Source organism: Ahaetulla prasina, chromosome 1, assembly GCF_028640845.1.
Source record: "Ahaetulla prasina isolate Xishuangbanna chromosome 1, ASM2864084v1, whole genome shotgun sequence".
NCBI lineage: Eukaryota > Metazoa > Chordata > Lepidosauria > Squamata > Colubridae > Ahaetulla > Ahaetulla prasina.
Window position 1 is genome coordinate 163,554,682 of NC_080539.1, and position 24,159 is coordinate 163,578,840.

The 24,159-nt window shown below is 39.9% G+C and overlaps 1 protein-coding gene across 4 annotated transcripts in view; it reads left to right on the forward strand.

Annotated features, from left to right (window-relative positions):
* Positions 1-24,159, forward strand: part of KLHL29 (kelch like family member 29) — a 490,936-nt gene that overhangs the window by 68,457 nt on the left and 398,320 nt on the right. For 3 of the 4 annotated variants that reach the window (XM_058179678.1, XM_058179633.1, XM_058179668.1), the window contains exon 2: positions 13,260-13,362. The gene's annotated coding sequence lies outside the window, so the exon portion shown is untranslated. Of the gene's footprint in view, positions 1-13,259; positions 13,363-17,565; positions 17,591-24,159 lie in introns of all 4 variants that reach the window. The other variant, XM_058179658.1, reaches the window with a different exon arrangement.

Sequence of the window (24,159 nt, forward strand, 5' to 3'; positions counted from 1 at the left end):
AGACAGACAGACAGACTAAAGCTTGATCTCTAGTAAACCTGGCTTTTTTAAAAAAAAAATACACACTGCATTCACACTGTTCAAGTCTGCCCGGTCTATTCGGGGACATAACATATTGTATGATCTGTGATGCGATGCAATGCGATGCAATGCGATGTGATATGTCTGCGATGAATGCCCTTGTGTAGTGAACAATACAGTGAAACGTCGTCAATTAATTATGGTACACACTAAATGCTCAGCCAAATATGTCTTTCTCTGTCTTCCATGAATGCTCTGCATTTTGGAACCTTCACAATAGTTAATCTGTTGGATTAAAATTTTTGATGGAGAGATATCTTCTGTATGTCCTGCTAATGTTTTTTTGTATCCTAGATGTGTTTGTTAACATCTTGCGAAGCTATTTGTGAGCTGATAGCTATTAAACTAGGGAAGAGGAACCAAATACAAGAGTTTATTTTCTAGCAATTTTATACTGCTTGCCTTAAAATTGCTTGCAAGTGAAAGAGAAACCAAATCCTTCAAAATCAAACAAGTTTCAGACAATAGTTGATATTGATTTGCTTGGATTTCAACATCAGGGAGATGAAACCAGCCTCTAACTGGTGAGCTGCATTGGGTATATAAGATCGATCTAAAAAAAAATATTTTCCCCCTCGATATTTTCTAAAAAGAAAACATCTTACATTGCAAGCTTGTCAACCATACAAAGCTAAGGCAACTTCTTTTCTTCGGAAGGTTTTGAGTGCTAAGGGGACTATGTCCAGAGGTGATATTTAGATTATTTTTCAAACAGACTTTTTTATATCAGTAACTAATATCCTATATAGTACAGGATCCAGTTATTTTGGGACTTTTTGTCTAATGGTATCTACCCACTCCCACCTGCTCTAAAAAGATGGATTCAGTGACTGCTTATTTCTGTCTTAAAGCTGGAGTAAATTGGAGTTCACTCCAGTGTAAGTGCAATTGTATAGTTTCATAGGGGAGTTACTATTAGTTACTATCCGCCAAATTTTTCAACTTTCAATTTCCAAACTTTAGGGATGCTCAAAAGTTGTGACATGCCTTGGGGATTGTAAAGATATTTTGGTTACTTTAATACAGGAGTGTCAAACTCGCAGCCTGCCATGCCTGGTTTAGTGAAGGTGGGGAAAGTCGGATTACGTCATGTGACAATGCCGTGAGGATGTGAGTTTAATACTTTAATATAATTTACATGTGCTTGGTAAATAACTACATAAATATCAACTTTTTACAACATATTTTTTGTTTCATTTGAATGTCAGTTTGCAATAGAAACAATCTTTTTCTATATTATTTTCATTTCCTTGATGTCTCTAGTGCAAAGAGTGTTACGCTGATCAGAATCTGGCTTGAAGTCTGAAATATTTCTGTCCTTCACTCTTGAGTTTTATGTGTCTGGGTTTGGTTCTAAATGACTGTTTTTATGCTGTCTAATATCTGAAACGTCATGCTTTGTTGAGTCTTAACAGTTGCAAGGTTCGGTTGACTAAATTAACTTCTGCTGATCCAAGAGTGTAAATGATGCTTGCTTGCTTTATTTATTTATATGTCTCAAATTCATTACTCTGGGCCAGCTAAATATTAAAATCAGCATAAAAATGCAAAACAATTTGTAAAAAATGAGCTGGCTGTTTCAATTTCTGTTATTCTGATTTCACCACCAAATAAAACCTATGAAGAAGCAAAGTTTGGGGTAAATACAAGATTTCTGGAGTGTTTGGAAGAGATTCCACCCAAACATCCTTGACCTATCAAGAGAAATTATAGATAAAAATAGACACAATGCTATGCAATTTTAGCCTGCCTAAAAGAAAAGCACACACTTTTTGTGTTGATAAGTATTAACATTCAAAGTAGGTCACAGTGCCTGAATATTTCTAATAGTATAACCCTCTCTGTTTCCAGAGTTTAATTACAACAGGGATCCCACAGGGTTGCTAATTTCATGTCACAGAGCTAGTGAAGTTTCTTGATTTAAGTCAAATACATATATGGGCTCCAGATATGTCTGTCAACCCACAAATGGTAGCAAAGGAATGAAGAATGTTAATTCATTTGATTATTTTTCGGCTGTTAATGGTAAGTACCACCAGCTGCAGATGATCAGTATTGCTTTTCATCTGCCTCTGGTATTTTTCACTGAAGCTGACATGATTGATGGAGGCAGAATTGGAATGAAGGGTGAGCATAGCAACTTCTTTAGCCATTCTGTTTCTGATTGTGTTTTTATTACAGGAGTCAGCTTGGAATGTTTAATTGCGTTTGGAAACTAGCAACTGCTGATGATGTCAAATGCTGATAATTGGTTTAGGACACAGATGTGCTATAAATTAAGCTGAGGTCATCTCAGATAATTTGTGTATTATTGCCTACTTTCTTAGGGTGGGTAGGTGGGAGGGAGGAGGTGGAAGGCGCTTGCTTGCTTGCTTGCTTTCAGAAGAATTTCATGCCTCTAACCCAAGGTGATGGTTTTGTGGGTCATGGAAGTTGAATTTTAACATTTAAACTCGGAGGTATGAAAACCCCACTAGGTAGGAATAAATTCTATAGGAAAGCTAAAGCTACTTTTATTGAGATTGATAATAATAACTAAATCATGCAAGTCTGGTTGTGGGGTTCTTCTTCCTCCTCCTTATTGCTCATTAAATTAGAGAGGTGCTTGCCTGATCCACTTCCAAATGTTTTGTCATTTTCCTCGGACTTACAAAATGTTTCACTCCCTTTGGCTTAGACAACAGTTCCTGCATATTTCATCATGGCTACTTTCCTTACTCTCTGTGAGGTTTGGGGGTGGGATGGGCATATCACATGTACTGTATTTTTCGGAGTATAAGACGTTCCGGACTATAAGACGTACCTACCTTTTTTTGGGAGGGAAACAAAAAATCTTCCTCTGCCTCCCAGCATCCATCAGGTATTCATCTTGCCTATTTACCGCCACCCATTTGCCACTGCTGCTGCAGCCTGTTTGCTACCACTGCAGCCTGTTAGCTACCACCTGTTCACTGCCGCCACTGCACCCCGTTCACCACCGCCACGGCCCCTTCGGCATTGCCATGGTCTGTTTGTCACCACCTGTTAGTTCTGTGGTGGTCCGTTTGCCTTCACCCATTCACCACTACCGCAGCCCATTCGCTGCTGCCGCCCATTTGCGGCGGCCATTCGCTGCTACTGTGGCTCGTTTGCCACCGCTGCAGCCCCTTCACCACCGCCGCGGCCCATTCTGTAACAGCTGATTGGCACCGCACCAATATTCCTCCCCTCTGCCACAACATTCGCTGCATAAGACGCACTGAAATTTTCACCTATTTTTAGGGGGAGAAAGTGCATCTTATAGTTCGAAAAATACAGTACGTTTTGATGCATGTTAAAGGACACAAGTGTGTAATTATTTTATTTGCACAATGCCTTAATGATACACATGTCATTTTTATATCACTGTGACTGGTGGTGGATATCTCCATCTAGATAGCATTCTGTTTTTCTGTTATAAGCTGTGCCTTTTTCAGATATTGAACTTCATCCCAATAGCCCACTATGATCCAGGAAGAGGAATGACAGGGATTACAGTTTAGTAATAGCTAAGGTTTTCTATGCCTGCTGCAAAGCAGTGCTTCTTAAACAGCATATTATATCAGACAATGGACAGCCTTCAACAGTGATAATGTGCAAAATACTTTTATAATTGCTAAAGTTACTGAATAATGTAGATCTTCATAAAGCACTGCTCTCCAGAATATTAAATATTTATGTTAATTTGAAAAAGAAAACTTTAGGCCTTCTTTTCATCCATCAGCAATTAGATGCATTAAATATATATCCCTGTTTTTGTTGCATTTCATTCTGTTATATTGGCAGTGATTAGTAGGGAATATGATTCTGAAGGCAGCCTCGGCGTTTTTAGTTGGATAGCCTGCTCATCTTTAGTAAAACAGTATTGTAGGACTTGGAATAGCTAGATAGATAGATAAAGAGAGCTAGCTAGATAGATAAAGAGAGAGATAAAGAGAGAGAGGGAGGGAGGGAGAGTATATATATATATATATATATATCTCCTTTATGCTGAAATACTACGTGCCCACCAAAAGCTATTGTGGCTGAAGTTGGAGATTAAAATTGGCAGGGACTCTCCTTCCTCCACTATGTATAAAACTAGAAACACTTTTCAAATACCAAAAGCTTTTCAATCTATCAATATCATCTATCTATCCATCCATCCATGCTTTAGCTCTTCGTTTAGCATTTGTTCTCTGTTTTTATATGGCAACTTCTTTTGCAGTTGTAATGTCTTTGGCAGATTTTATAAACTAATATTTTCTGTTAGCGCAGCTACTACTGTGTAGTCATTTGAACTTCTTTACTACATTCCTTTTTCTTGATTTATAGAGTTATGTTGCTCATTAAACTCAAGTTTATGCATGGGAATCGGTTATGAACTTGTTGTGGCCTGCATGGATTGAACAAACAAACAAAATTCGTTAACAACTCCATTAGCACAGTTCCTTTTCATCAGGCTTGGATTCTACCTAATGTACCACTAACCATTATTTTCTCACCTAGTTTGCTCAGCAGTGACAGATAATAGATGAAGCCATTACAAATATATTTGACACTGCATCCCTGAAGATGTGAAAATTGAAGTCTCTCATCATGATTTAAAATGTGTGCTCACTTGCTTAAATGAGGTGGAAGAAGTAGCAGTGGAAATAAAGCAAGCCAGATTTCTAAAAACACTGGCTGGCTGTTACTCGGGTTAATATACTGCATCATGCCCATGTAGAGCCATCTGACGATAGCTTAGGTTGAATTTGTGCTTAATCAAGTGTTCTTGTGGCATGATTTTTTCCTGTGATGTGACATTCAATAACATGCCTCTGTCCTTGGAAATGGAACTTCATTGGGCATCATAAAAACTTATATTACCTTCCCTTTGTTTCATCTATTTTTTTGAACTATGGTATTAATTTGAAGATAGTCCTTTGCAGTAAAGTTGGTAGTGATTTGTGAAAATAAGGCAAAAATCTCAACTTGCCCTTGTAATATGAGGGAGCTCAGACACTGACCAAGATGGCTGACTCGGGGCTGGTAGTGGTACTCCTTACCTCCTTCCTTTATCATTCCACTCCTCCACTATGAGTCTTACCAGAGTCCTCCGGAGAAAGTGTTTTTTAAAGGTTGAAAGTATGGGGTCATGAAAATGAGTTCTCCTCTCCCTACATTATTTTAGCCCTTAGCGCCCACCCACCCCATTTCAGTGTGTAGGCTAACGAAGCATGAACTATCTCATTTGTTTTGTGCTCTTGATAATTGACTGCCTACACAATTACAAATGGGAACAGTTTTGATTAAATTATGTATTTCTGTATTTTCTCTCTCTCTTTGCAAAAAGTCAAATTAAACATATACCACAAGGTTTGTAAATGAATTGAAGTACCCTGTTGTGGATATGGCCCATTCCTTAGGAAATGACGTATAAATCTAAATTAGGCTTGAAACACCATGACTTTTCCAATTTTCATAGAAAGGAATCATTTGTAAGTAAGAGAAGCATTGGGGCTACAAAGATAATTGTTTTTAAGTGGCCAAACTGTTTCTTAGTTTCTTTGTTTTCTTAGTATGTTCTGTCTTAGATCCTATTATACCCACACCCCTGTGTAACCTCTTTATCAAGCCTCCTTTCAGTGCTCTGCCTGATCCTTGCTCAGCCTTCCTTGCACTCTCACACAAACAGCTTTCCAAAAGCTCCCTATGCCTCCCTTGTGCCCACATGCCTCACTGTGCACCCTCCCCAAGCCTTGCTCTGCCTCCCTTGCTCCCTTGCCCATCCGTTCATTCCGTCCCCCACCTGTCAGCAATCGTCTATCTTCCGGCTTGTTTTGCAAGCCACATTTTTGCTGGTTTCCCCACTGACTTGATTTATGGGAAACCAGGAGCAAGTTTCCTTGCCTAAGGACCATCTGATTTAGTTAACAACAGCAATTGGGATTGCAGAGATTGCCATTGCTAAGTGAAGCATTTGTGCTATATGATACTATTAATTCAGCCCTGCAAAACAGTCCCAGTTTTGCGTGTGGCCCATTGGGAAAATTAATTGCCCAGCCCTGATCTAGGTTATAGAAAACGTACACTTTTTATTACCTATGTTTTCCTATGGACTGGATAGAAAAACCTTGCTTTCCTCTGAACTGATCTTCTAGCTGGAGTACATTGAACTTTTCTTTGCCTATTGATTTATTTTTGAAAATGCACTGTGAATGGCTGCCATTTTAACTTATGAATTCTGGGCAGCTAACAACAGTCAACAAAAAAGAATATCCTAAAACCTTTATAATGGCATAGAAGCATCTGGAGAGAGCATGAAATAACTAGGTTTGCAGCACATATCTTTTTCATCACCTGTTAAGTTATCATCTTACTAGTTTGCAGCTTCCTTGCAATATCCCAGGAAGCGTTAAGACAGACAGGTTTCTGCTGTCAGTGGGAAAGTCCCAGAGATTAATCTGGGGAATTATTTTTATATAGTTGTGCAGTAGAATAGAATAAGGAGAAAATAACTAATCTGTCTAATTTATGTTATTTGCTAAATGGCAAACACTCTCTTAGCTATTTTTAGGTTCTGTAATAACACTGAAATAAGTGCAAACTTAAAAAACAGCTTCAGATAGTCCTCACTTACTGAATTTAATTGGAACCAGCAACTCTGTCTCTAAGCAATGTTGTGACCATGCTGGATAATGGTGTTTTTTCCACTGAGATCATTTAGCAAACCACCCACAATTGTTAACAGCAGTGTCACATAATTGTGACTTACAACTTTCTTCGGGTGTCCCCCATTGACTCTGCCTGTTGAAAGCCACAAATGATGATTAAATGACTATGGGATACTGCATTGTAACTGAACACTGGTTGTCAAATCGAATCACTTGACTGTGGGCATATTGTGATAGCTGCAAGTTCAAAGACTGGTCATAAATCTCCTTTTTCAGTGCTGTCGTAATTTTGAATGGTCACTGAACGAGCAGTCTGTAAGCGAGGACTACCAATATTGCTCTCCCACATAGATGAGAAATGCTGAGCTATATCATCAGAAACTATGAATGCAAAGCCATAAGGACAGTACAAATATTTGGAAAAGATAATTTACTGTTGGCTTGTTTCTCGTGGGCCAGTGGCTGCATTTCCTACTAAGTGAAATGCAAATCACCAAATACAAATTCCAGAGCATCAGAATGCAAGACAAGAAGCATCACTGCTTCATCACTGGAGGCTTTTAAGAAGAGACTGGACAGCCATTTGTCTGGAATGGTATAGGGTCTCCTGCTTGAGCAGGTGGGTTGGATTAGAAGACCTCCGAGGTCCCTTCCAACTCCGATATTCTGATCATCAGGGGAGTGAAAATATCCTAATAAACCAATTTCCGTTATCACAGTATTTCCACTTGATCCCCACACTCTGCCCTTGACTTGCATGCTTGTGTTCAGCAATATTCAGACTGGTTGCTGAAACTGGCTGTTCAGTGCATCTAAATAGTACAGTTTGGGAAAATGTTTCCTGAAATCATAGTTGCTACAAATGCTTTAGTATTATTTGGTAGAATTAGAGATGGGCAAGATATAAACTGTAGCAACTATTGACCTGTGCCTGGTTCTTGCTAAAAAGCAAGTATCTTTTGATCTGCACGACTTAAAAATATTGACATTGACCTGATAGAATTGCGCAGGAAGAATATGCGCTTCGTGTAGAAGAAATGTTTAATATGGAGAAAGATGTAGTCAGATGAACACTTATTTATAGTCTGATGTCGCAGATTGATTAATTAGGCGACTAGGACAGTGTGAAGTTATGCAGGTGATGGGTTTTCCCTTCATGCCAGACCTTAAGCATTTGAAATTCTTGCTTTTCTTTGCCAGTTCACAACTATATTTCCAAGCTTGAATCAAAGAAGCATTTCCAGGTCTCTGCCTGTTGAACCTGAAACAAGCTCCTACATTAATAAAGATATTGGCAGCTATGTCTATATTCAGTGGTTTGCAAACCTCTATACCTCCACCTCTTACCAGCAATATATATTCTGGGTTTTCTCTAGGCTCAATAAACTTAAAGCCTCTCATAAATAGATAATGTGCAATAATGTGAAAAGTGCTGGCGGCTCTGTGTCTGAAAACAACCACATTTCCTAATATTTAATTTTTCACCCAGCTATTTCATTTAGGCCTATTTTTCTATGCTTTTGATTTATTGCTGTAAATTTCTGTTGGTGGTTTGCTTTGGATTTTTTAAAATAAATAAGTAAAGGCAATTAATTGTTTTCTCTAATTTTAAGTCAGTCATCTAAAAATACCTTTAGCCCAGCTTTAGGAAACAGGTAATGAATTATGAACTGAGTGTTGGGTGATAAAGTAACCCTGCTATGTTACAATCTTTCAGTATGTATTAGAATTTATGGTCATGCACATAATCCATACATTGTTTTCTCTGAATGATCTATAGAAGGCGATTTGTCACATACTGCTTTTAGAAACAAGAACATTTTTGGACAATAATTATAATTCCCCACTTGAAAATATTTCTCAGCTGACTTTACCCTGTGTAGGAGGTAAAAGTATTTGGCAAACAAGAGCTCAGTGGGTGGCGTTCAATATGTGAATGAGGGTGTACAAATTGCCTTTCTCTGCTCTGCCTCTATGTCTGCCTCCCATAATATAATCTGTTTGGTTTTGAGAATAGACGTGGCTATTGTGCTATCTAGGTTTGCATCATTGATAGATAGATGCAGTAGAATAAAACCAAATCGGATTACTGCAATACGCTCTGCATAAGGCTGCTCTTGAAGAAGATCCAGAAGCTTCAACTGGTGCAGACTGCCTCTGTATTATACCTCTGCTCGGTGAGCTGTACTAGTTGCCAGTTTGCTTCTTGATCCAAGTGCTGGTTTTAACACTTAAAACTTTTCATGGCATGAGACAGGTCTACCTGAGAGACTGCCTCTCCCCAGTTATATTAGCCCACTCCATTAAAGGGCACCGTGCAAATACCATCAACTAGGGATCTACAATTGGTGAGTCCCAAGAGACAGACCTTCACTGCCTTGGCGCCCTTCTTATATAGAACATTCTTCTCCCAAAATTAGATTAGCTCCATCCTTTTCTCATTTTGCAAGGCTCTTAAGACTGGGTTTATGCTATCAGGCCTGGGGCTCCCAAGCAATCAGACTCCATTGTTGAGCTGGCTATTTTTATCCTCTTTTTGTCTGGGGTTTGTATATGTTTTTTATAAATATACTATTTATTTCTTAATGCAATTCCTTTGTTTTTATATCTTTTATATCTAAGCTTTTTCTCTGATTGCAACCTGTCATTAATTTTTGGTTAGATGAGCAGCTATACAAATTTGATCAATCAATAAATACATTATTGTATTATGGTTATATTAAGTGAAATACTAACAGCGCTCTTATTTAATCAAAATTATTTTTTAAAAATGATATTGTTTTATTGAAAAGGTGCCTGACATAATTCATTGTGTAATGAGATCACTGCATCATTTATAATTAAAACATAGAGTATTTCCTGTGGGCTTCTTTTAAAAACTAAAGACTTTTTTTTTAAAAAAAAAACCCTTTTTCCTTAAGTAAGTAGAATAATCTTTAAAATCCTTTGATACATAAATATTAAATGATCTTTTCTGACATTAATTTAACAGGCCTACACGAACTAAACATAAAATTGATCTGTATACTTGGGTATACATTCTATTTTTTTAAACAATAGGAGCTTGATCCAAAGCACTTTGAGTGAAAAAAGAAATCTGCTAGTTTAAAAAAATTGCATGTTGGTACAATAAACGTTATTGTGTTAGAGCAGCGGTCTCCAATTTTTGTGGCTTGGCGGCCCGGCTGGGAGGTGAGAGGGGAACCGCCCTGGGCAAGTGGCAGGCCAGTGGTCACTGCAAGTGGAGCTGCACATGCTTGCCTGCACACTGGTCTGCCTCTCGTACAGCCCAGTTCCGAATAGGCCATGGCCCGGTAGTGGGCCACGGCCTGGGGCTGGGGACCCTTGTGTTAGAGGCTCTTGTTATCCTTCATCTTTTACAAGTGTACGTATTACTTGAATTTGGTTTTTTACCCTACTCCTTTATGAGATGCAAAGTAACTCTTGATATGAGCAGAAAGTACTACAGTGTGACATTTTCATATTTTTTTATTTGAATTTATATCCCGCCCTTCTCCGAAGACTCAGGGCGGCTTACACTGTGTTAAGCAATTATATTACTTGAACCATAGTTCAGTATTGAATATTGTGATGGAAGTAGCAGTATCGGATGCTTTTAATTTCAGTCTCTACTTGTTCAGGATAGTACAGGTAGTTCTCAACTTACAACCATTCATTTAGTGACAGTTTGAAGTTACAACAGCAATGAAAAAAGGAACAAACAGCTACTACTCACATTTATAACCATTGCAGCATCCCCACAGTCATGTGATCAAAATTCTGGTGCTTGGCAAACCAGCATGTATTTGCCTCAGTTGCAGTGTTCCAAGGCTATGTGAACTCCATTTATGACCTTCCCAACTGGTTCTGACAACCAAACTCAACGGGGGAAGTTGGATTCACTTAATGACTCCATGTGTCACCTAAACTATAGTGATTTCCTGAACCATGGCAAAAAAAAGTTGTAAAATCAGGTGTGACTCTTAAAAACTGTCTTGCTTAGCAACAGAAATTCTGGTCCCAATTGTAGTTGTAAATCAAGGACTACCTGTATACCCAAAATAGTGCAGGTGTTCCTTTGCCCATAAGAATATTTTTTTTCTTACTAAATCCTAAAAAGAACAAGGATTTAAGATGTCTGCATGTCTTATTCTTAAATAAGACATTTGATGACAATTTAAATAAGACAATTGACATTTGATTACTTGTCAAATAATGTACAAGAAACATATAGCAAAGTTGTAATTTTAAAAATGCGTTCACAAGAATGAGCAAATATCAGTATAACCATTATTTTTTTTGTTTTGTTTTTAGCCTTAGGATGCTGCATGGGGAAATTATAATAAAATGCTGAAAAGTGACTTATTTATTTATTTATTTATTTATTTATTTATTTATTTATTTATTTAGTCACACAGTATAAGCATAAGCATGAAATAATTATACAATATATAAGCATATATATGAGTATGAGTATGTAATAACTATATTAATTGGATATAACAAAAGGAAACAATAGGACAGGAACGGTAGGCACGATTGTGCTCTTATGCACACCCCTTACAGACCTCTTAGGAATGGGGTGAGGTCAATGGTAGATATTTTTTGGTTGAAGCTTTGGGGATTTTGGGAAGAGATCACAGAGTCAGGTAGTGTATTCCAAGCATTAACAACTCTGTTACAGAAGTCATATTTTTTGCAATCAAGATTGGAGCGGTTAACATTAAGTTTAAATCTATTGGTTGCTCTTGTATTATTGCAATTGAAGCTGAAGTAGTCTTTGACAGGAAGGACATTGCAATAGATGATTCTATGAGTTAAACTTAGGTCTTGTCGAAGGCGACTGAGTTCTAAGTTTTCTAAACCTAGGATTTGAAGTCTGGTGGGATAAGGTATTTTGTTGTTTTCAGAGGAGTGGAGAACTCTTCTTGTAAAATATTTCTGGACACTTACAATGACTTACAGAAAATTATTTTCCAAGTTGGATCTTGGAAAAATAGTGCTATAAGCAGATTGTGAGGTAAAACCACTTTTATTGTTAGGTGTTTTTCTGATGCTTTATTTTCTGGCTGTTCTTTCTGACAAAGAAGACTCCAACTAACAAAAGCTTCTCTACAATAAAGTCACTATAAAGGCACAGTAAAGTGTCACAGGACTCTCTTAGAAGAGGTTAACATTTACACCTCTAAAAATGACTTAATGGCTCTAAATAATTTTGATTTGCTTCTAGCCAAGAATCTGCTTGAATTACTTTCTTACTGTATAAGTGTTGTCTTTAATGGCTATTTAAATGGTTGCATGGTACTGTATTTTATGAAATATTAATATAATGTGTGTGAGTCCGATGGAACTAAAGAACAAAGCACTATTTTTATAATACATTTGTGAAAATTTGCTTTCTGCGTAAAGTACAAAGACAGCAAGACTGGCTTTCTACATTGTCAAATGAAACAGTTTCATGTGTGACTTTAGGCATATACAGTACTATTTTGTAGAAAAAGCTACTTGAACACATAACAAGACGGAACAGTCTGCCAGCATTAATTATTGGGGATGGGACCGGGGGGGGGGGAGTATGTGCAAAACCACATTGGATATTGTTTTCTTCACCTGTTCTTACAGGAAGAAGATAAACTATGACACATCCCAAAGTTTCTAGAACTAAATAGCTGTAAATCATTTAGTTTTCCTAGACACTATTCTTCGCTTCCCTAAAATCTTTGTTATACAGAACCAGTGTATTGTAGTAAAAATGCAAAATCAATATATAGCATTACATTCACTTTAAAAGATTTATTAAAAAAGGATTCCTGGGCACTGCCAGCAGTTCATTTTGTAGGATTACATGTCATAGTTGTGATAAGGATTATTTTCACATTTATTACATCCAAGATAAGCCATGGATAGAAACTGTCCATTTAAACTTTCTTCTGTGAGTACCGACCCTGATAAAGTGTTAGATAAATAGATAGACATAGGTACACAAACACACACATTTTGTGGGTTTTTTTTATTTTAGAAAACACAAAATCTATACACTCCTTAGTAATAGCCTAGATTCTCCCCATTGTTTATAATACCTCAAATACTTCTTATGGAGACATAGAGAAAGACTTATTTATCTATTTAACAGAATTAATCAATTATTTAAATATATTTTGCCCTATATGATATCAAATATATAAGTTTAAAGGAATTGTTATATAAAAATGGCAACAAATGCTGTATGAGAAGACTAGACTAGACTGGGCTATTAGTGTTAAGTTTCTGCATGTAATAGATTTATATTGATATGATGGATTCTTCAAACCACCCAGGAAAAGTTTTTGCATATAATTCTGCTAAATGTATGAATTATCCAGAGACGGGCAACTTGGCAATGGAAGCAACCAAAGTTCCTTGCATGATTTTTATTTATGATTTGTAAAAAGCCAGCATTCATTTATACTTTGGATGAATTTAGTTCTTAGTAAAATTCTTAACTTCAGAAACCATTTAGCTAATTTCTTTCTTTATTTTCAGGTGATCTGGTTTCACAAATAGCATCTTCTTTAAATGACAAGAATCTTGGGACTACATTCATTTACAAGATACTGAATTAAAAACAGATTCTGGAAAGTATAAGGTAAGCTTTTAGTGCACTTTAAAAATGCCCGTGTACTATGTGCTGTTGTACGTGAGCCTGTGAACTGGTGTCAGTTTCCTAATTTGTGACTGTTTATAATCTGTATTAGTTTACTGGCCTGTCTTGAGGTTATTACATGTGAAGCTATTTTGGGAATGATCTGCAATATCTGGTAGAATGGAGAAACATACAGGCACATATACTGCTAATTTTTTTGTCAAGCTGCTGCAGTTGAATGAGTTACTGCATGGTGATACCAAGGTCAGTTTTTTATCGAAACACTTTAGAACAATGCCCAGAGACTATTTCCAATTCCAAATTTTTTGTTCATTGTACTTTTTCTGTGGAGTAGTCTTTAGGAACTGTTTAATAGACATGGAACCTGGTATATAGCAATATGCTGCTTCTATATGTAGTGTTTAAAAATACAAAGCTAGCCTATTTGTTTTTGGTCCTGGGTTTTAAACTTTGTCATATTTCAGCAGTTAGAACCAAGTTTGAGATTTCTCAGAGTTCAGATTAGCCATTCTGAAAGTCATGTTCTCACAGCATCGTAATAAAGAACAACCTGTGCTTTATGTGGCAAATCTCCCATGTTTTGTCTATTGCATTTTTGTTTTCTGATAGCTGATTCCAATGTCCTTTGAGGCTCAGGAAAAAAAAACAGAGAAAAACCCATGCTTGCATTAATGCCTTGTACTGTATAAAAACTCTCATTTAAATTATATTTCCCACTTTTTCAACAGTTGACTTGGACTTTGCTTTGGATTGGTAAAATTTGCCTGCTATGATCTTTATTCTTGATGGTTATTTCTGAATTTCTTTGCACTCTAGTGGGGTGGATATATATATTTTTTTACATTCAGAGACACCTTATAGATACAACAGCACAGAGAAACAGTCTAATAAAATGTAAAGGATGATCAAAATAACTTTTGATAGGGAGCAGAAATTTGTCCCTCATTTCTTTTTCGATATCTACAGACTGTAATAGGAACAAGTATTAGAAGTTAAGCTATGATGTTGTTGTTTTTAATAACTTTAGCCTATTACCTCAGGAAGGTTATGTGGGGCAGGGAATAAGCTAGAAGTGAAACTTCAGTTACAGTATTAGAGGCTTGCACACTGTTAAATTGAATTAATGAGGTTATTAAAAGCTTATTACAAGAGTCCCAACAGTGAATCCCTTCATTGGCTACTCAGCTTAGCAAGTAAAATGCATCAGAATTTTTTTTTTAAAAAAAAGTTATATCAAGACCCCTAACTTTGAAAATAACATAAACAGGATTTATTTTTCCACTTCTGGATTTGTGTGGGTTTCTTACTTGATTGTGATTCACATTCACGTATTTTTAAAAAAGCTCTTAGCTTCTTGCAACAAAATTAGGTCCTTTATTTTTAAAAGTCTACGTTATTACTTTAAAATTAAAGATGAGATTCTTAAGGTTCCTTGGACACCTTGATCTCATAGAGTTAAATTCTGGAATTCAAGAGATGTTAGGAACACAGTACAAGCCAACATCATTCACAAAAACTGCATACAATCGTAATGAATATAAATTTTGGTTTTGCATAAACTTAGAAACCAATTGAACACTTTTTCCAACACAAACTCAACCTGTTTAAATTTAAGTTAAGATCCAGGTCCTGAGCATTTATGTAGTTACTTCCTTTTGACTTGCCTTGTTGGAGAGGACTCCAGGTAATCCCTCACATCTCACAGACTTTTTGTGGTCAGATAAATGTTGATGACTTAATTTTTTTCTTCTTTTCTGTGAGCTGCTTGCTATACACACATGGCAAGTGTATTAAACCAATTTTAGAAAGACACATCATTCTATCATAGAAATACTTTATGTATCTTATTTGGCAGAGATTTTTTTATTTATGCTGAAAAACTCCCAATGATAAATGATTTCAATTAAATATATATTAAAGGAAGCATTATTGCTCAGTGTCTTTTTTTAATTTTATTATAAGGGAATACATTTCCCTCTTTTCTCAGCCGGGAATTTAGAGTTGATTTTCTGGCAACCAGAGTTAAAGTATAATGGAGACTGTAATAAAGTTTTAAAAGACAGAATGCCTGCATGCTTTATTTAAAATAGTGGCAGGCTTTTCCCATATTACCGGAATAACTTTTAATACAAATAAAACAAACTGAGATTAATAGCAAAGCATGAATCACTTTGACATATCTAAGAGAACTGCCTAAAGATATGACTTAGAAATTATATTATACATTATATTTACTTTATACACATTATCGAATACCCTATTATTCCCCTGAATGTCTTTAGGTTTTCTTTTTTTCTTGTTTTAGCTTAATTTACACAAATTTAACATGCATTCAAAATGTAGTTCTCTCTCCACTAACACTGGTATTTATGTGGACTCTCTGGAATCATGTTTTTTAAAGAAAATATGTTAAGAGGTATGCATAATTTTAATGTATTTAATATGGTAAATTATTTTAGAAGTAGGTGTTCAGAAAGGCCCCTCATCCTATCTTCAATATGTGGGTGGTAGGGAGTTGGTTTGGGTCCACCTAACCCACCCCTACAAATTGTCAGCAAACTAGATTGGCACCAATACAAACTTAGGTCTAAGAATGAAGCGTAAAGAAGCTTCTTTATTACTTATATTCTGTCATTTTGACTGAATTGTATAGACTTGCAACTTTCAAACTGTTGCCAAAAGTCTCGCCTCTCTCAGTGCATTTTTACCAGAATTATATGTCTCAGTGCCATCACAATTCATTGTCTTCTGCAGTACAGGAAGTCCTCGACTTATGACCACAATCAGTCCCAAATTTCTGTTGCTAAGCAAGACAGTTGTTAAATGAATTTTGTTCCATGGTATTATTTTTCTTGTCACAGTAGTTAAGTGCAGTTGTTAGTAACATGGTTGTTAAGTGAATCTGGCTTCCCCACTGATGTGGCTTGTCAAAAGGTCCTAAAAAGGGATCACATGATCCCTGGACATTGCAGCCGTCGTAAATATGAGTCACTTGCCAAGCATATGGAGTTCGATCATGTGACCAAGGGGATTTTACAGTGATTATAAGTGTGAAAAATGGCCATGTTACTTTTTTCAGAGCTGTTGTAACTTCGAACAGTCACTACATGAACTGTTGTAAGCTGAGGACTAACTGTATTTAGAAGTAAGTGTGATTTATTTGTAGAATGGGGTGCCTGAGAATCTAGGCAATCCTACAGGCAGTCATTGAAAGCTCTTATGTCTGAGTGAGGTTATCCTCCCCTTCTAAGGGTGGTCTGCAATTTGGAAATTCTAGGCTGCTTATATATGAACATTTTTGGACTACATAATATGTTCATATGGTCATGTGGCCATAATATGTTCTGTATGGCCGTGGTCATGTGGTCATGGGGCTACCAACTGATACACAATATACTAATCCCAAACAGTGGTGGTTATATCTGGATATGCATTGATGCAGGGGTGAAATCTACTTACCTTCTTTACCGACTCGGAAGACCACACACCATGCACACTTACTTCACTCGCTTGTGCATGGCAGATGTGCGTCCAGACCTTCTGCGTATGCGCAAAAGGTAAAAAACACATTACTTCCTGGTTAAAACCAGGAAGTAATGACACCCGGGTGGCGGGTGTTGCCGGTGGTTCAACAGTTGCTACTGGATCACCAAACCACCGACCACAATTGCCACTGGATTGCGAGATCTGGGCAGAACCAGGAGCATTTTACCCCTACACTGATGATCCCAAAGCTTTGGAAGGTGCATTGGTTGCCAGTTGACTTCTAAATGTGTCTCAAGTTGTTGGTTGCTTGTATGACTTTGAACCAGGTGATCTTAAGGAGCATCTTCTCCTGTATTCATCTGCCCATTCAGCTTAAATGAAATAGGTTCAGTGTCTTCCAGGTCCCATCCCTCCAGAATTGTCACATTCCTGGTGGCAGCCCTTACTTTTTGGAATTCCCATCCAGTCAAAAATCATTCAATCACATTAGTAGTGGGTTCCACTTACCTTCGCTACTGGTTCGGAATTGGGAGCATGCGTGCATGAGTGCTTTGCCCGCGCGCGGTGCTTCTGTGCATGGGCAGAGTATTCGTGATGTTGTGTGGGTGGGCGGAGCCTCCCGCTGCCACTACTTGTTCACCCGAACCAGGGCAAACTGGTAGAAACCCACCACTGAATCACATCTTCTCTCTTTGCCAGGATGAGGGTGCACTTTGATTGGAAGGTAGGATTGCACGGCACATGGCATTTTTGTTTGTGTTGTTTTTGTGTTTTGGAATTTGGGGAGGGAATAATGTATCTGTTTAGATAAATCAATATATAAGCATTTTATATGGTTGTTTTCTGAATAAAGCCATTCTAAAGTGTCACTTCAGTTGTGGCTTGAAAATATTTTTAAACATTTCTTAAAACACCTACTTGTTATAAGAAAGCATTTTTATGCTAATTCTCACTTAGACACCTTATTGCTGATTCCCTTGTTCTTCTCCTGCTCTGTCAAGTTGGAAATCCATAAAAAAAGAAATTAAAAAACAGTACCCCAGGTATAAAGTACTTGCACAGGTAAAAATAAACAAAATGAACCAAACTTGCTCTGCAATATGTGCTTGAAATCAGATGTTAACAGCATGGTAATGAAACCAAGCTATGCCTGTATACTTGATACTCAGTGTTTTTGAAAGCATGTGAGAGAAGGCTTACTAAGGAAGACAAACAAATCCAAACTTTAAAGCCTTAGATTATCACTTAATGTTCCCAGGAAATAATTTCTTACATTTCCAGGAAATATTTTTTTACATTGCTTGTGCAGCATCTGCAACATATGCCATATGTGTGACCCCTGTTTTTAAATTGAACTTTTGAATGTTACAATTGCTTTTGTGGAATGGGTATTTTCATTTGTATTTGAAGATCTGAAATAGCCTTTCGAAGGTTCTCGAATGCAGTTTCAAGCAAGTATTTGTCTTGGTGCTGATTTTCTGTCTCTGGCATAGAAATAATTTGTGGCCAGCCTCTCAGGAAATCTTATCTCCCCGAGTCTTGGATAGCAGGCTATAAATGCAGAAGAATCCAAAGGAGAAAGATGATGTATCATATTATCCAGTAATGCTGAGTAGTGACTCATAATATTGGGAACTATTGAACATAAGGCAGATTTCCCAGTTGGGAGGTAGGCATATTTGACATCATCTTATTTATGCTAAATGCTTCCTTCCAAAATTCTTATTTTCAACCCAAACATTTTATTGAAAGCTATACGTGCCATCTGTCCTTATTTTTTTTTCAGGTAAAAATTTGGAACACTATTTGTTATTTTAAAAAATAATTGAGTCAGTCTTTTTTGTGACTTTAACTGACATTATGTTATATAACATATATACCATTCGTAACTTTCCCCCTGCAAAATTCTACTTTTTTTCAAGCTTCATGTAACTAGCAAGCTAACGAAGCAGTGATGTAATAAAATAAATAAATTGTTGATCGGCCCTTTTCATCTGGTCTCCCATCTGACTGAATGTGTATTCTCCCAAAGAGCCATATTTCTCATCTGGTTTTTTTTCTTGATTAGGCCATACCTTACATTCCTTTATTTTCTTCTACCAAATATCTCAGCTTTTTCTTTCTATCTTCTCTAATGGTGCTGCCTTTGTTTTCCCTCTAGGTGGAGACAGCATCCAGGAATGGGGTGACCTCGTCTGTTCAGTTGAAGGACTGAGTCTGTCAAAGTTGTTAAACTCCGCCTCTGTTCCTAGGGCTTTCCCACTTTTGACTCAGTCCTTCAGCCTGGACAGACATGTCAAAAGTTGGTCTTCTAATTGAACATTTCCTGGATGCTGTTTTCCATTGCTAGCTACATTGCTTGAGAAAGTGCTGAGAGTTCGTGAGTTTGACAGCTCTCCGTGGGTGCGGAGAGAGTTGTTGGTTTCCCAGAGGCTAGGGTTTTGGCTCCAGCCATTGGAAGGACCCTCTGTCTGTGGATTTGACAGCTAGCTGTCAGTTTGGTCTTGTGCCTTCCGTTGAGCTGCAGGCACTCCGGAGAGGCTATCAGTGGAGTCCAGTGCTCCCAGTGGCAACAGGGGGTCAGACGGGTGAGCTTTGCGCTCCCAAAAGTCAGCTGGGGACGCCTCATTCCTTTGAACTTGGCGCTGATCGTTTGGGCGAGTTGGGTGGCCATTCTGATAGTTGGATATAACGGGCCACCCAACATTTCAAATTGTGAGAGCACTGGAGTTTCGCACTCCCGAAACAGCCGGCCTGCCTTGTGGCTTCACCCTGTGCCCTCCCCACTCACAAATAAGCTGCTTGTTGGTTCTCAAGCCTTTGCATTGCTCCTTGCCACGCTGACAGGCTTTCGTATTTGACAGGAGCCTTGTGTTTTGAACAGCTAGCTCACGCGCAACATACTAATTGAGGCAATCAGAGCGTGATTTTGGGCTTAGCACCCATTTGACAGCAGAGATTGCTGTTTTTGGTCACATTGTACCTTTAATTTAAATTGTCAGCAGAGTTGACGCTTCCAGAGAAGGAGTCAGCAACATGTCTAAGGCGCTTTCTAAATAAAAAAATGGCAGGAAAGCCACTAGAGCCAAGATGACAGAGGCTGGAGCTGGTGGCAACAGCATCAGTCTGCTCTAGTTGGTTCTTCAGCTGACAGAGCTAAAACTGTCTCCAAAGATCACAGCAGGCCAACCAAACCCAGTAAGACCTCTGTTGCATCCCAAAGGGATGAGAGGCAGAGAGACCAAGCTCTTCAGAAGCTCCACCTGGGGGCAATTATAGATTCCATTGAAGGCAGGGTATATTTGTCCCAGGAGTGTCAGGACAGTATCAGAGACCTAGCAGGTAGAATTCAGAGAGAGCTCAGAGTGCTCTTGTTTCTGCTCTCCCAGCTCCTGGGCAAAATGGTGTCCAGCATTTCCATCACACCTTGGGCACGCTTACCTGCTAGGGACCTTCAATGGTTTCTTTTACCTTTCCGGAGGGCGGGCAGGAGCATCTCCACACCCAAGATACAGGTCTCCAGCATGGTCCTTTGGTCTCTCAAGTGGTAGTGGTCAGTGGCTATCGCCAAGGGCTGCCTCTTCCACGAACCTCTGCACCTAGTGGTTACAACCGACGCAAGCCTTTTTGGCTGGGGGGGTGGGCGCATTATCAGACCCAAATAGCACAGGGCATCTAGAGCACAACGGAAGCATCAACTGGCTAGAGCTACGTGCCGTTTACCTGGCCCTCCTCCACTTTCAACAGGCGGTCGTGGACAAGCACATTTTAGTGCTAACTGACAATGTGGCCACAAAGGCTCACATAAACCAGTAGGGCACCAGGTCCAGGTCTCTGATGCTGGAGGCCAAGTGTTGTGGCTCCAGCCCCCCCAGGCCTGGCCCCCTGCCAGAAAATGACTCAGAGAGTGAGGGGGAAGGGCTATCGGGGCTCCCCTCTGCAGGGCGGGCTCTCTGGCTCAGCTCCAGGAGCCAGAGGCAGGCCAGGTAGAGGAGGTGACGAGGCCTCTGTCTCCTGTATCTCCCCCCGCCCAGGCAATGCTTCCAGACCTAGCTGTAGACAATCAGTCCTGGTTAGATCCCAAGTTTTGTAGACAAGAGAGGCGGGAACAACAAAAGAAGGGGTGGGGCAGGCCTAGAGAGTGCTGAGTCACGGAGCCACACCCCACAGGGTATAAAAGCAGGAGGGGCTGCTCTACTACTTTGTGATGGACAAAACAAACTGACTGGAGAAAACTTGAGCTGAACTATTTGACTGAGCATTTGGCCTGGATTGCTGTTTGTTCCTGACTTCCTGGTTGCTCCAGTAACGAGCTTCTGTGACACCAGCATCAGGGAAGATAAAGAAAACCTTGGCAGACCTTCGCTGGTCTGCTGCCAGAGCTGATAGCTGCCGTGGACTAAATTGCTGGCTAATTGAGTCAGTTCACGTGTCTCCCGGACTGAGGTTGCGGGGGACAGAACACCAAGAGACTGGGCCTTTGGGCAGAGCGACATTTGCAGTCGCTGACTGCAGAGCACATCTCTGGAGTGTCCAATGTGTAAGCGGACTGGCTGAGCCGGACAGTCATCGACCATGTGGAGTGGTGCCTGACCCATCTCTCTTCTGGGACTGGATGGACCATTTCAGCACCCCGGAGGTAGACTTTTTTGCCACCCCAGAGAATTTGTAGCTCCCATGATTCTTTTCTCAGTTTCCGACTCAGGGAGCGGAAGGGATAGATGCTCTCCGTGCCCCATGGCCCCCGGGCCTCCTTTACATCTTTCCCCCTCTTCCCCTCCTTCCACAAGTCATTCGGAAGATTTTGGAGGAGAGGGCAGAGGAGCTGCTTCTGGCTCCACATTGGCTCAGGAGGTTTTGATTCGCAGACTTCATGACTCTCTCAGTGGTTCCACCCTGGAGGATCTCACAGGGCATGGTGTCGCTCAGCCAGGGACATTGGTCCATCCGGACCCTCAGTGACTTCAACTGACTGCGTGCACTTGAGTGATGCACTCTGAGGGGGGATAATTTCTCCTCCAGGGTTATCAAGACTATTCAGGCCTCTGGGCGACCTTCCACTGAGCATATCTACTCAGTGACCTGGAGGACCTTTTGCAGCTGGTTTAATAACGTAGGGTGTCACCACTTATAGCCTCGATGCCAGATCCTGGACTTTTTACAGGACAGACTAGATGCTGGGCTAGCACCCAACACCATATGGAGACAGGTGGCGGCCCTGTCCTCTGTTCTGACTTGCGGGTCACTGGATTCCCTTTCTCAACATCCCACTATCTGTCGTTTTATTAGGGGAGTGGCTAATCTATGCCTGCTGGTAATACACAGGTACCCTACCTGTTGAAGGTGTTGAACTCACTCACTGGGGCCTCTTATGAGCCATTACAACCCACCAGCCTCCAACTATTATCTTGTAAGGTGGCCTTTTTGGTGGCAATCACATCTGCCAGGCGGATTTCTGAGCTAGCTGTTCTGTCAGTGAGGAGTGATCTGTGGTGTTTCATGCTGATCACGTTGTACTGAGACTGGACCCTTCCTTTTTACCCAAGATCAACACTGCATTCCACAGGGCGCAGGAGCTAATCTTACCAAACTTCTATCCTAACCTGTTCACTCATTAGAAAGGCGCTGGCATACATTGGATGTGGAAGGGCACTCCGTATTTATCTTAAACGCACAGCTAACCTAAGAAAGACAGAATTTTTGTTTATTTCATTTCAGCCTGCTTCTTTAGGTTCCAAGGTACCTCTTCTACCATAGGGCATTGGCTCCGTCTAACCATCACCAAGGCGTATGAGCTGCAGTCCTTGTCGAGACCTCCATGAGTGATGGTACATTCAACCCAAAGTGCAGCTACGATGGTAGCATGGGCCAAGCAGGCATCTTTGGCGGAGATCTGCAGGGTGGCAACTGGGATGTCGCCCTCTCCATTTATCAAACATTATAAGTTAGACATGTACCCCTCAGCGGAGATGGATTTCGGCCGTCGGGTCCTTCAAAGGGTCCATTTGGACAGTGAGGCTATAGACCAGACGGGGGCCTGCCCTTAAGGCAAGGGACAGTTAGCTTTGGTATTGTTCTGTCTCCTTCCCCACTTCAGACCCACGAGCTGGCCTTCAGCCAGTGGATTCACAGCTCTTATCAGTCCTGGCAGAGAAATCGCAGCTGCCTGCCAAAGTTCAAACAAATGACTCACGTAGCAAGACTTTCAGCTCTTTTTGAAACGGTTCAGCTAAACTTTTGCTTCCCGTGGAGTGAGAGCAGTCCCAAAGCTCCTTATTTATCCTGTGGGGTGGGGCTCCTGCCCCACCCTTCCTTTTGATGACACCGCCTCTCTAATCTTCTGAAGCGCAGGTCAAGCCAAGCTTGATTATTATTATCAGCTGGGTCTGAAGGCATAGCCCGGGGAAGGGAGGAATCAGGGGATGATGGCCTCATTATGTCCTCCAACTGGTCTGGTTCTGGCTCCTGGAGCCGAGCCAAAGGAATCGGTGCTCCCAAGGTAAGACTTACCGGCCCTTCCCCCTCACTCTCTGAGTCACTTTCAGGCATGGGGCCAGGTTTGGGGGCTGGAGTCACAACAGGTATGTCTCAGTGCTGGATGCTGTCTCCACCTAGAGCAAGAAGGGGTGTTGGTCTTACCTGATACGCACCTTCTCGTCGGGTGGAGACAGCATCCAGCCCCACCTTTGGGATTGTCTGGTCTTCCTTTAATGAGAATATTTTTTTATCAAGTCTGTCACTTCATATTCGTCAAAAGCGGGAAAGCCCTAGTAACAGAGGCAGAGCTTAACAACTTTCACAGACTCAGTCCTTCAGCTGAACAGATGAGGTCAACCCATTCCTGGATGCTGTCTCCACCCGACGAGAAGGTGCCAAAAGCTGCCAAGAAATGCAGAGAAAGGTGTGTTTAATTTTTACTTCTCCTATCCTGTCTATTCAGACTTTCTCTTTTTCCTGTCTGCTTTTTTCCATCATGTTGAATGCCTACCAAAAAAAAATGCCTTTTTTTATTTTGGAGAGAGAAACAGTTGCAAATGGTGGTCTTGAATGGACCAAAGACAAACAAATAAACAAACAGTCCTTCCATCTCTCCCACTTCTTCCTTTTCAACTAGAGTAGACATTCCCAGTTATTGTAGAACAGCAAAATTCACAATTTCTCACCATTACTGTAGCTCAGGGGTCCTTAAACATTTTAAATGGGGCCAATTCCTGGTCCCTGAGTCTGTTGCAGGGCCAAACCAGCTGGGTGGGTGTGGTTAGGTAGTCATGTTATTGGGTGGCCATGGCTAGG